The sequence below is a fragment of the Canis lupus genome, chromosome 30 (assembly GCF_048164855.1).
Source record: "Canis lupus baileyi chromosome 30, mCanLup2.hap1, whole genome shotgun sequence".
In the NCBI taxonomy this organism is placed as follows: Eukaryota; Metazoa; Chordata; class Mammalia; order Carnivora; family Canidae; genus Canis; species Canis lupus.
The window spans coordinates 34,114,588-34,126,793 of record NC_132867.1 but is presented as its reverse complement, the minus strand read 5'-3'; the positions used below and the strand labels follow the sequence as shown (position 1 = coordinate 34,126,793).

At 40.9% G+C, this 12,206-nt stretch overlaps 1 long non-coding RNA gene across 2 annotated transcripts in view; it reads left to right on the top strand.

Annotated features, from left to right (window-relative positions):
• The window catches only part of LOC140621629 (uncharacterized), a 64,677-nt gene extending 57,035 nt beyond the window's left edge, over positions 1-7,642 (top strand). For both annotated transcript variants that reach the window (XR_012021384.1, XR_012021383.1), the window contains one exon: positions 7,431-7,642. This is a non-coding gene — a long non-coding RNA (uncharacterized lncRNA). The remainder of the gene's footprint in view (positions 1-7,430) is intronic.
• The last annotated feature ends 4,564 nt before the right edge of the window (positions 7,643-12,206 follow it).

The window sequence follows — 12,206 nt, the reverse complement described above, 5'->3', positions numbered from 1 at the left end:
GAAATGTTTAAGTAAATTGGCCAAGTTGGCAGGTTAATAAGTGATGGGATTGTGTTTGGAACCCACATAGCTTAGCTGAAGTATTCATTTGTTAACCATTCATTTGTGCCTCACTCCCGCCTGCGTGGGCTGGTGTGTGGGTCTTCCCCAGGACCCTCCTCCTGGTGCGCTGGGCTCTGATGCCCAGAGGACTGGCGGATTGGCGGGGAAGCTACTGATGCTGTGATGAGGTGGTTAGTGCCACATTGTTGCAGGGCACTTAGTTGCTAATTGCCATTTAATCACAAGATGAATATAGTGATTTCTTTTCTCTCTCTACCCAAGTGCCAGTGAGATGGTAATTACTTTTGAACTAAGTGCTGAAGATGTGGCTTTGCATGGAGCTGGAGCTAAATGCCACATCTTTTGAGCCACCACATTCCTGGCAACACTTGTTTACCCATGTGGCTAATTAAACACATTGCTTTGATAACAGATGCTCATTCCAAGCTTCGCATTTTCCTTAAATGATGACTCCCCTCGCCCCCGCCAGGAGATCTGACTTAAACACACACACACACACACACACACACACACACACACACTAGTTGCACTTCATATTTGGCAAATAAACTCAAATTTTGTAGAGGTGATATCACATTTTGGTCAACAATTGAAAAAGAAAACTTTGTGAGCACCTGGCTGGCTCAGTGGGTAGAGCATGTGACTCTTGATCTCAGGTTTGTGAGTTCCAGGTATAAGTTGGGTGTAGAGATAACTTAAAAAAAAAATTTAAAAAAAGGAAATAGAAAATTTTGCATTTGAATAGTTCTAAACTTATAATGAGTCAATCTAGAGTTTCTTTCTCCACAGTTTCTTGTTTCCAGCTGTTGTATACAGAGTGAAGAGGGGCTGCTTTTTGTTTTCTGTTGTGTAAAGTTTGAAAGATATACAGTTATATGGAATTTCTCTAACCATGGACATATAATCTATGGGTTATGCTTTTCTGAAGACTTTTCCTCCAGGTGACTTGTAAAGGGGTTAGAGTTAATCAAACTTTTCACAGAGGGTAATAAGGTGAGCAGGTTAAGTGACTTGTCCAGAAGAACTCAACAAATGCAGTTCTTGTTTTCTGGCTCTTGGCAAATGTCACAGGTGATACCTGAGGTTGGTAAACCTTCAACTTTACAAAGACCTCATCAATTTGGTCCCAGTTTGGGATAAATGGGCAGATCCAAAGTAGGTCATAAGAATAGCAGAACAGCCAAATGTTCAAAAGCAAAAAGTCTGCAACACAAGTGTGATCAACCCCCTGATGGAACTTACAGGAGCCTCATGGGTGACAGAGCCATGTCAAAGGTTCCTAGTGAGGTGATGTTAAGTTCTAATAGGTTATTGAAGACTTGGTTTATGGTTTTTGTGTTGGAACTCCCTGGATTGTTATCCAAGTGCCTTAACAAAGAGCTTCCCAATCTCAGTATCTTTATACAATACGGCAATGGTTTTTAAACTGTAGAACTCCTTTTTTTTAAACTGTAAACTCCTTTTTTAATACAATATGGCAATGGTTTTTAAACTGTAGAGCATTTTGATCTCCTTTAATAAGGAGACAAATAAGACACAAACTGCTGGTCTACTCTTCCAGGTTTCTGATTGAGTTTTGACTGGGGCCTGAGAATCTGCACTTTTAACAAGTTTCTGGGCAGTGCTAATGCTGCTTTCCTGGAGATCATACTGTAGGAATCAGTGCCTTATGGGCTTATTTCTTGCTACCATCATAGTCCAGTGGGGGTATTTCTGGTTGAGCAACTCTCTGGGAATGCTCTCCTCCAAATGGTAAGTCAGGGACTTAGGCTCTTTCCCTAGAATCTCTGCCAGGTTCAAAGACCATGGACTCTTGGTCTGTAGGTGGCTAGTAGGTTGTGGAAGAAAGAGCACACAGAATTGTGTCAGAAGGCTCTAGGGCAGGCCTGGAGGTGGGATGTATTACTTTTCCTTACATCTTATTGGCTAGGATCAGTCATGTGGCTCTACTTAATTGCAAAAGGAAGCTGGGAACAGAGTCCATCTGGGTCCTCAGGAGGACAAGGAAACTAGATTAATGAAAATACAGCCATTTTTTGCCACACCTAAGTTATGAAAGTTCTCTTTACTTTTTTCCTGTTCCTAAGACACTGTGACATTATTTATTAGTCAATGATTTTGAAAGTTGAATGATATTCCTTGACCCTCTTGGACATATTCTTGAGTACCAGCTAATGGAGTGGTGAATCATGTTGTTTGTGTTCCTCCCATGGCTGAAGACACTATGATAACAGTTCACCAAGGTGAAGGGTTTGTCTGCCCTGGACGCCAAGCCAGATCTGGAATGGGGATCTCCATCTGGGCCAAGTTTCAATTTGTTGTCTCTCAGCTCCAGATCCACCCTTCTCCACCCTGATCTGTAATGCTGGAACTGGACCCTGTAAACATGCCTTTTTTTGTCCACTTGCTGAATATGAACTTCATCACTGGAAGGTTCTAGAGTGCAGTGCAAGGTGAAGGAACTTTGTTTTTGAGTTCTGGGCCCCCACTATTATTGTTCATTCCAGTAGTCCAGTGGCCCATGGAGCTGAGCTCAGCTGTGCCCTCAAGGCCATACTCTCTCCACTGCTGGCCACTTCCCAGAAGCTTTTCCCACCATACCTCCTGCAATGATAGGCTGCTTCTCCAGGCCATCTCTGGCCTTTGTCTTCCAGAAAGGTTTATTTTTTTAACCTCACCAGTGGGTTGTGAATTCCTATAGTAGCTAGGCTCTCTGATGAGGTCTGAGTCTCAGCTTTGAGGGTGGCCAAGCCTAGGGACAGAGGTTTCGCAACTAGTCCTTAGTCCCTTTATCTGTTCTTTCTCATCCTGGAGATAAGAGCTACTCTTCACACATGCTACTTCTTTGGGGTCCATTTTTAGTCATTTTTCATAGACAAGCACCTTTTATAATTAACAGTTCTTTATATCACGTTTTCCTTGTTAAAATAACTAGAGTGATTTCTTTTGACTGGACCCTGATGGATATGACCTCCTTCTAGTAGTTTTTGCTGTAGAAAGTCAAAGTTGAAATGTCCATCCTTTCAAATCAGAAAGTAGGACAGCAAAACCATACCTACTCAAAGTTCACTTCCATTGAATCCCCTTCTTTATTCTTAGCTCTAGTATGTTAATTTCTTGTCCTGAGAAAGGCCGGTGTTCTTATCAAAGATCCAATGGGAACAGGCTGAGGGGGTCTTCAGGTCTCAGACTTCTAGACTTTCTAATCTTGAGCCTCAATAACCAGGGACTCCGTGGGTAAGGCCCTAGGGAGGATTCCCGGATTAGTGGGTGAGGGGGGCATGGGAAAGAAAGAGGAAGCACACGTGTCATCAGTAACCAGAAAACAGTCTTGCTGCCTCAGTCTCTGGCTGGGGGTGAAACCAGAAAGTGAACTGTGTGTAACCACCAGCTCTTTTGCCTTGGCTTGGTTTTGCTGCCACAGCAGTAGGGAATCAATACAAACTAAAACAAAACAAAAACAAAAACAAACAAACAAAAACAAAAACAAAAAAACAAAAAACTTCCCCACAAAATCCCAAGAAAAAGTTAAATAAACAACACACAATCTAATTTTAGGTCACAGAATATAAAGGTCAGCATAGAAGAAGGATGATAATAATAATAATAATTCCAGTCAGCATTAGCTACTTATTATTTCTTTTTCTCCATAGAGGTTGGATCTATTCCAATGAAAGGTTGAGGCCAACTCTGCTTCCTTCCTTGTGAGCTAACCTTGGCTTCCCAGACAGGCCACAATGAGGGCTTCCCATCTGAGGCAGGCTCAGTGTTGGACAAAGCAAACAAATTCCTGTGATTTAAGGACCCTGAGAAAGCTCTTTAATGGGAGCTCTACCCTATTGCTACTATATCTGGAATTTCACCAAGAGAGACTCGTGGATGACCATCTACAGATTCCTCCACCCTTTAAAAACTGTGCTGAAGTTCATATATTATAAAATTAACCACTTTAAAGGGAATTCAATGGCATTAAGTACATGCACATCATATAATTACCAATTATATCTTGTTCCAAAGCATTTTTAATCACCCCAAAAGGAAACCTTGTACCCAATAAGCAGTCATTCCTTATTTTCCTTCTCTCCAACCCCTGGGAACCAACTCTCTGCTTTCTTTGTCTATGGATTAGTCTATTCTGGGCATTGCATATAAATGGGATCATACAACATGCGGTCTTTTGTGTCTGACTTCTTTTACTTAGCATCATGTTTTCAAGGTTCATTCATATTGTAGATTTTTTTTTTATGGCTGAACCCAAATGTTCATCAGTGGATAGATGGTTGGATAAATAGACTGTGGAATATATATATGAAGTCCTTTTAAAATTATTTTTAAATGATCTCCTCAAATAAGCAGATAACGCATAGGACCACAACTACTGATATATTTCTTTGAAAGAGCTTATCTGATACAATTACTTTGGACTAAAAGGACCAGGGAAAATTGCCTGGGAAAGGGGACTCTCAAACTACAGAGAAGTGATGGAGGGATGGAGGGGGGTGGAACCACATATAATTTAGTAGAGGTCTGACTCTGGTTTGAGTTCTAGGAAATGATTCCTATGGCTTCTCTCTGACTAAATGTAACATAGCATTGCTGAGTGTAGAATCAAAACATACACACCCCTTATTCTCAAAGATTAGTGCTAAAAGAGGATCTGGGCAAGAGAAGGCCTGCCTTCTCTTTATCCAGCACATCTCTGGACCAAGTCTTCACTGGATGAGGACCTCAGTTGCAGAGCGCATAACCTTAACAGGCCCAAGTGGATACAAGTGATGCCGTGGATAGAAGATGCTCCCATGTGGCTGCCTGGTGATCACACTACAGGAGTGTTGTCTATACTGAGTTGAGTTCCCACTCCTAAAGTGGAACAATAAAATACCTTTGGAAGGAAATAGTCCAAGAGTCAAGGAGACAGATTTCCCTCTTCATTTTCTTTGGGAGTTAATTTGCTGGCAATTATAGTGTCTTTACCATACACTTAGAGTCTCATTCATTTACACTCCAGGAAGAAGAATGACTCTTTATGACTTTTTTATTTTAATTATTGATGCTTAAAACCATGAGCCATTCATTTCCTGCTTTCTCAACATTGGTAATTGACTAATTCAAGGCAGGTGTGGGTTTGAGAAAGCTGTTTAGTTGGCATGAGGAACGATCGCTGCAGGGACCATGTTGTTATTTTTGCCCACAGATAATTATCAGTCATGTAACACTCTAGTCTCCTCATTGGAGCACACAGGTGGCTCTCTACATGCAGCTATTTTCTCTAGATGTCAAGGCCAGGGTTGGGGCATGGGTTATCTCTATAGGTATATGTATAGGGTATTTTTAAACTAAGTGCTGAGGTACACATAGATCTTTCACTGTACCTACTCTTTCATCTGTATTTCCTGTAGGCATCTAGCTAGTGATAAAATCTTATACCAAGTTCTGCTTGAAAGTGATTTGCTCTTAAAAAGACCAAATAGACATAGCCACAGGGGAGAGTGAGCAAGAATAACTTAAGTGAGGCAAGATCTGCAGCCAGAAAAATCATAAAAGCTTAAATTGGGAATGATCACATTTTGGATCAGATATGTCACTTTTCAGAGAGAAGATGGCATGAATTCAGCAATTTCGAGAGAGTGTACCATGTTTCTCGGAGAGTGCTACACTCCCCAGAGACTCAAAGAATAACATGTGGTCCCAAACCTGAAGAAATACACATTTATCAGAGGAGAAAGAGTCTTAAGCATCAAATCATAGTAGAAACTGGATGTGTGTTATAATCAAAGAGAAAAAATAAGAGGGAATCTAGATGAGAAAACTGTTCACTTTTGGAGAAAGAGGTAGGAAATAATGAGAGTGCAAGGAAATGTCATTTGGCTCAAGCTAAAAGAGTGAGGGGCATTTGACAGGTGGAGAAGAAAGAGGGAGAGAGGATTCCAGGAGTGCTCAAAAGAGAAGACACCACCGGCTGTCAGATTGGTAGTGAGAGCCATTTAGAAGGTAGCTGAAATCTTGGCAGACTGATGGTAAGGCAAGATTTTGTGACCGTTGAGGGGGGCTGATTCAGGCAGACATTCGGAAGATAAGTGGGGAGCCCCATGGATGAAGAGGTCCAGGGAGGGAGAGAGAGAGAGAGAGAGAGAGAGAGAGAGAAGTATGGATGATGACAGTGTTTCGAGCTTAGGTGGACAGATGGACACAAATACCTTTGATGGAGAGAAAGAAGGTTTGGAGTGGGTGGTAATGGATTCAGGTCTGGCCATGGTAAGTTGGAGCTGCCCCAAAGATATGTTGGGAGAGGTGGCTGGTCGGCACTGAGGTTGCACTCTCATGGTCAGCATAGAGGGCAGCTCCGATGATCTATAGGTTTTAACATATCCAATTCTGATCTTAAGCAATTAACATATTTGGGAACAACATTTGAATTTCTGGCACTTGCACTTGAAATCCTCAAGAGTGCATTCTTCATCATATTTTTTGTTTTCTTTGGTTCAAAGAAATGAAGTCGGCTCATGAATGCCTTAGTACTTTATCTAGTGATGTGTTTTGTTTCTATTTTCTTAGCCTCGGAAAAAGGATTAGTGCATTTTAATTACATACTACTACTACTACTACTACTACCATATTGTGAATCTCTGAACTGGTATTTATATTTGCAAAGCCAGTATGAAATGTTACTTAAAAATTCAAAGTGTATTAAAGAGAAACACCTAAAGAATTACTCATCAATAAATTTCTCCTTTTTCTCCTTTTCCTAGTGAAAGACAAAGTTTGTCACTAGCAAAAATAATTAGCAGCCTAATGGTATCATCCACCAGTTTGGCAGCAGGGGAGGCAATAGTTGTTTCCAACTGGACTTTGCCTTATCTGCCTCTTCTGGTCATGATGCACAATGGCTCCCCAGGGATGGAAGGATAAAGCTCAGAAATCTCAGCCTGACTTTCAAGTCTCAGGTCTGAACCTCCTTCACTTTTATGTCCCAGTCTTATATAGCTATCATTAATAAAAAATTCCTGTTTAAGCCAATTATGTCTTCTTGCCATCACCCAAACATGACATAGGTGTTTTTGCTCCTGTGCCTGCTCAGGCTTGTCTGCATCATCTGCAGAGCTTTCCCAGTACCCAGTGCTGATGACTTGGTGGGCTATCTGATCAGTCATGTGAAGCCCACGGCAATTTTCAATATGCTTGGACATAATGCATTTTGTTGATTTCAGAAGGGTCTCTCCAGTAGCAGAGGGTGGGCAAGAGATACTGGTAGGCTTGAAGGAGGGCTTGCAGGGTTCAGATGAGTGAGGAGGAAGCAGCAACAGGCTGGATTCTGGGGAAAGGAATCAAAAACAATGTCAACCAATGGTCCTTGATTGCTCTTTTAGATGGTGGTGGAAATGAAGATGGAAATGAAGAGCCTTGTAGTGGTACTTGGGAAAACAGGAAGATGGAGAGTGAGCAAGAATACAAATATCTGATCCAATTTGGGACAAATAAGTTCATGCTGTCTGGAATATGCAGGTGGACTTGGTCAATTGGGAGCTGAGAATACCACTCTCAAGAGAAGCCAGAAGAAAGGGTATAAAATAACAATAAAAAGCCCCACAAGTATTTACATGTTAATTGTGGCTTCTAAAATCTTTGAGGGGGTTTGAAAAAAGTTTGTTTTTCACATAGTTTCAGCATTATTCTTGCTATCTTCTCTTTAAAATACTGTTTGCAGGGTCTGTGAAGAAAACGCTTGCTTAGCAGTCTAACCCATATTAATCACAAATTCCAAATTCATGGCATCAGAATTACAAGAAGTTTCATATTATATAATTAGAAGAAGATTCCGGTCCTTGGTTCATTGACTCTGGAGCCATATTACAGTCTTGTTATATTTGATAATGACATAGCAGACATTCTATCAGAACTTGGCTATATGGAGAGAGATTCCAAAATGCTTTAATCTTGTCACAAATCAGAAGCAGCTGCTCCTCATAAAATGGAAAGTTCAAGGATGATCCACAGAAAAGCAAATGTGACTTACAGTCTTAAATAGCAGATTCTGGGGTTTTCAATTGGCAGGTGTTCCCCATCAAACAACCCTCTCCCCACACGGATTCTTGTTGCTTTTATTTCTTTAGACTCCTCCCAACCTGAACATTGCATTTGTGCAATGAACTTTATCTTAAGAATTTAGGCATTTTGTAGCTAAGACTAAGCATGGTCTTGAGACTTTTACACACTGATGAAAACGAATATGTGGAACATGTGATTTAAGTATAACTTGCCCCCTCTGAGTGAATCACTAAAGAGAGAACTGTGGTTATGATCAGTGAAGGACTGCCAGCCTCAAATGCTGAGCCTACAAACCTTCCGTAGGTTCTACGATGACATGAAACTGCTGTAGTAGAAACTCTAAAACTAACAAGGGTATTAGCTTCATTGATTTTCTGAAAATGGGAAAGAAAAAAAAAGCGCTCAGCTAAGTCCAGGAAAGAGATTTAATACAACTGTCTTTTAATAATATTAAGTTTCCTAGAATCAATATTTTCTCCCCCTCATATTATGCTATGGGTTGCTACACACCAGTTGCTCTGTAGGAGAATGGGAATCAATAGAAGGCTTACCTTCTTTGGAGACTATTTCAAAGGCCTGCATAATGGAGCATAGATCAGGAGAGTGAAATTGAATTTTAAGTACACTGACATTATGCTATCATCTTCAACCGGGGGAATATAGATTGTTCTGGGGCCCACGGGACCCATGAGGCACAGGGTGAGAGGTGCCAGTTACTGATTGGCCCACAGAACCCCAGTGAAGGCAGCTTCCTCTAGACTGTTTAACAAATGCTAAACACAGGCCTTTGGGCCACACCCCAAAGTCTCTTCAAACACTCCAAGGTGAGTAGGGACGATGGTGTGTCCTTTCCAGTTTAGCACCTGGCTTTTACGTCGGGCCAGACCTGGTGTGTGTTAACTCAATGCCTGATGTTAAAACCCCTTTCGACTCAGCTTTATTTTATTTTACCTTATTTTGGAAAATGGAGGGACCATTTCTTAGCCAATAAAAATAACTCTTGATAGAATCACTGAAGTTTTTTTTCTTTTCTTTTTTGCAACAGTGCTACAATGACATTTTTTGTTACTATCTATGGAAAACAGTAGTTCCCCCAAAGTATTAAAACATGAGTTTTTGAGTGTAGATTAATAGTGGTACTAGTCTTTGATTTTAAAAGGTTGACTTGAAAAACAGTTCTGGAGATTTACAATGATGTTGACATCTGCAAGTCACAGTTTGTTTAAAACAAAATTGAATGACTCAGGAGGCCCACAACTGGGTGTTCTCCCTAGAGAACCAAAAACTTATAGTCACACAGCAACCTATACATGAATGTTTATAGCCTCTTTATTTATAAGTACCAAGATCTGGAAATGAACTAGATGTCCTTCACCAAGTGAATAGTTAAAGAAGCCATGGAATATTATTTAGCAAAGAAAGGAATGGACAATAACTTTGATGATTCTCAAAGATATTACACTGAAATGAAAAAAGAAAAAAAGGTTTAAAGGCTACATATCATATAGTTCCATGTATAGGACCTTTTTGGAAAGGAACAGAATAGACCAGGAGAACAGATCCATGGTGTAGGGGCTGGGGTGGGGGGTAGAATGTAACTATAATAGGAATTTTTAGGGTTATAGACCTGTTGGGTGTCTTGATTGTGATGGTGTTAGGCAAATCCATGCATGTGTTAAAATGCATAGAACTGTACATCAAAAAGTGAAGGTTAACTTTACTGTATAAGTGAAATAATTTTTTAAATTGCTCTTATCTAGACTTTTTGTTTTTTAAAAAAATATTTTATTTATTTGAGAGAGAGAGAGAGAGATTGAGAGTGCATGAATAAGAGGAAGGGGAGATGGAGAAGCAGACTCTCTGGAGTGAGGAGCTTGATAAGGGGCTCAATCCCTGGAACTCTGGGGTCATGACCTGAGCCAAAGGCAGACATTTAATCCACTGAGCCACCCAGGTGCCCCATCTTGACTTTTCAAAAAAAAAAAAAAAAAAAAGATGGAAATGAGTGCATTACTATTATCTTTCTGCAAAAACAGATATTAAATATCATAGATAAAATCCCATGTAACAGCATACTAAAAGCACATGCATGGTTAGGTTATGGAGGAGATCATATAGTAGTTTAGCTAGGAGGTTGCTTATGTTTTGTTTCACAGACTCACACATAACCTTTAAGTCTCCCAATGATTATTGTGGACTGGACCAGCTTGTCTTAGCAGCAATCGGAGGGCACATTTGTGTGCTTTATAATTCCTAGCACTTTCCCATTTCCTCATTTTAGCACTGTGAAGCAGGTAGGGCAGGATTCCTTACCAGAGTCTCATGGGCATAGGAAGTTGAGGTAGGGGAAGTGTTGGAAACTGGTCTCAGATCATCAATGGCAGAGTAGCTGGGACTGGTCTCCAGAGTGTTTGATTCCTGGGACGTTCTAACTCTACGTTTACTCTCTCTAGTTTATTTTTAATTAAAACTTTTTTTTTTTAATTTGCACTAGGATACGTCTAGATGATTTCCTATGAAGCTGGAAATCACTGAGACCATTTAAGGAGATTTATATATGTAGCCAAAGAGCCTCTTGTCACAATAAGCAAACAATACATCATTTGGTCACTGAACAGTAAAATTGTATAGATAATTCTATATCCTCCTTGGTTTTTACGTTTTTGGTTCAGCTAGGGACATTTACTAAATTTCTTGAAACTAAGTTATTTCATCTTTTTTTTAAAAAAAGTAATATATTGAGGGGATAGCTCTCTAATAGAAACCCGGGATGCCAACAAAACAGGTACAATAGGGGGAGTGGATGGACCTCAGCTGTGGCCAGTTTTAAAAAAGACAGTTGTAGAACACAAAGGAGTGTCTAGCTGGGGCTCACACAGCAGGCACTTTGGCATTAGCCCAGAAAGGAGCAGCTCTAGCCAGGAAATGGCCCACTGCCCTGAGCAGCAGCCTCCTCTTTCTGGGATGAAGTTGCTGTTTTAAGCACTAAATTTAAGTTATAGTCCAGAAGACTGAAAGTTGGGCCTTTCTTTTTTTAAGAATTAATTTATTTATTTGCGAGAGAGAGAGAGAGCACAAGCAGGGAGAAATTCCCTGCTCAGCAGGGAGCCTGACACAGGGCTCGATCCCAGGACCCCAGGATCACAACAACTTGAGCTGAAGGTAGATGCTTAACTTATTGAGCCACCCAGGTGCCCCAGGTTGGCACCCTTTATGTCTTTTCCATCCTCATAATTCCAGAGCTCTGTGCTTCTAACTTCCTGCCTGCAACTTGTGTCAGGAAGGTTCTAGAAGTTCTAGAAGTTTTTTTTTGGGGGGGAGGGTAAAGCCAGGGTCCTGTTTGTGGTACATGGAAGGAAGTCTGATTCCATTCTGAAGAGTTGGTAGCAGACCTGAAAAATAAGTGTAATCAGAACAAATTGAAAAAAGAAAACCTTAATAAAAACAAAAACCCTTTCTCTTCTCAAGGTGCTCACTGTATTTCCCATGGTGCTAATACTTAGGAAGGTTTGCAGAATATTTGGGAGTTCAGAAATAAGTGAGTGGATGAGAGTGTTAATGATGTACCCTGGTGCCAAGGGCTGGAGCCCTCGTGGGGCTCCTGGTTTTCCAAGCCCTAGGTAGGTAGGTCAAGCTCATATATCAGCATGGCTGCGGATGTTCTTCCTCTATGATGACAAAGTATCCTTTTGTGCAATTTATGTCATCGGGGCAGGTAAGTGAGTGACTCTTTGTCCATGAGCATTCTGCATATTATCACTCATTTTTCCATGGCAAGCTCTTACAGACATGCTGATGTGCTGGCCAGCAAGCATTCACACCTGTATCAGATTGGGGGAAGCCTGTGGGCAAGTGACATGTCAGCTGAGAGGTGGACAATGCCCAAATCCAGAATGACAAATCTGGAAGCCAATGCATGTGTCTTGACTCTTTCCTCATGGTTGGATCTCTCATAACTCCATCAGGGCACCAGCGAGTTTGTAGAGATGAAGTAACTATCACTTTGAGGACCTTTCTTATTTCCATCTCTGTCCCTCCTATTTCACCCCATCACTTTATCCCATTTCCCCCCTGTTGTTTCTCCCTCTCTCCCACTC